This window comes from Octodon degus, unplaced genomic scaffold (genome assembly GCF_000260255.1).
Source record: "Octodon degus isolate 3935 unplaced genomic scaffold, OctDeg1.0 scaffold00072, whole genome shotgun sequence".
NCBI classification, from domain to species: domain Eukaryota; kingdom Metazoa; phylum Chordata; class Mammalia; order Rodentia; family Octodontidae; genus Octodon; species Octodon degus.
The window spans coordinates 913,356-914,147 of record NW_004524648.1 but is presented as its reverse complement, the minus strand read 5'-3'; positions in this window follow the sequence as shown (position 1 = coordinate 914,147).

The following is a 792-nucleotide window of genomic DNA, read 5'->3' as shown; positions in this document are numbered from 1 at the left end:
ATATATCACTGCATAGTGAGACCCTGTCTCAAAATGACCAAAACAACAGACAAACAAACAAACAAAAACCCCACCAACACAAGCCCTCAAAATTAACTGACTCTCCGCCAAAAACTGCCAACCCTGGCAGGCTGTGAGGCAAAGCTCTGGTGTAAGGAACAGCTAGGCAGGGACATGGGGTGAAGAAATCAAACTGAAGGAAAGAGTCCAAAGAACAAAAGCTGCTTTAGTTCACTTCAGCAAACAAGCTCAGCTTCTGTTCCCATTTTAGCTATTAAGGGATCAGAAGCCAATTCCAAGGACCAGGATAGAATTTAAGGTAATACTATGAAGATTTTTTTTTTTTTTTTTTTTTCCCAGAACTGGGGGTTGAACTCAGGCCCTTGCACTGGCAAGCGCTTATTCTACTGAGCCATCTCCCCGGTCCCAATACTATGCAGATTTGACTTCATACCAACCCACCAACATGAATTTGGCCTCCAGACACTTATGGAAAGGGTCACTCAATACTGGTCAGAAACCTAGTTCTTTGAAGTAAAAAAAAAAAAAAAAAGTTCATTTCACCATAGCAGAGGTGTACATTATCACACTATATGATTATAAAGAATATGCATAACCAAAACAATTTTAGATATCCTTTTATAATCTTTTCGATGTCTTCCCTTACAAATATAGTTTTACAAATAATTCTCAGAGAAGGAAATACAAAGAAGGCACTCATGTCTCTCTAGTTTTTCAAAGACCAGACACCACCCTTGTTACATCTTTTTTTTAAATCTTTTTTTTTTTTTT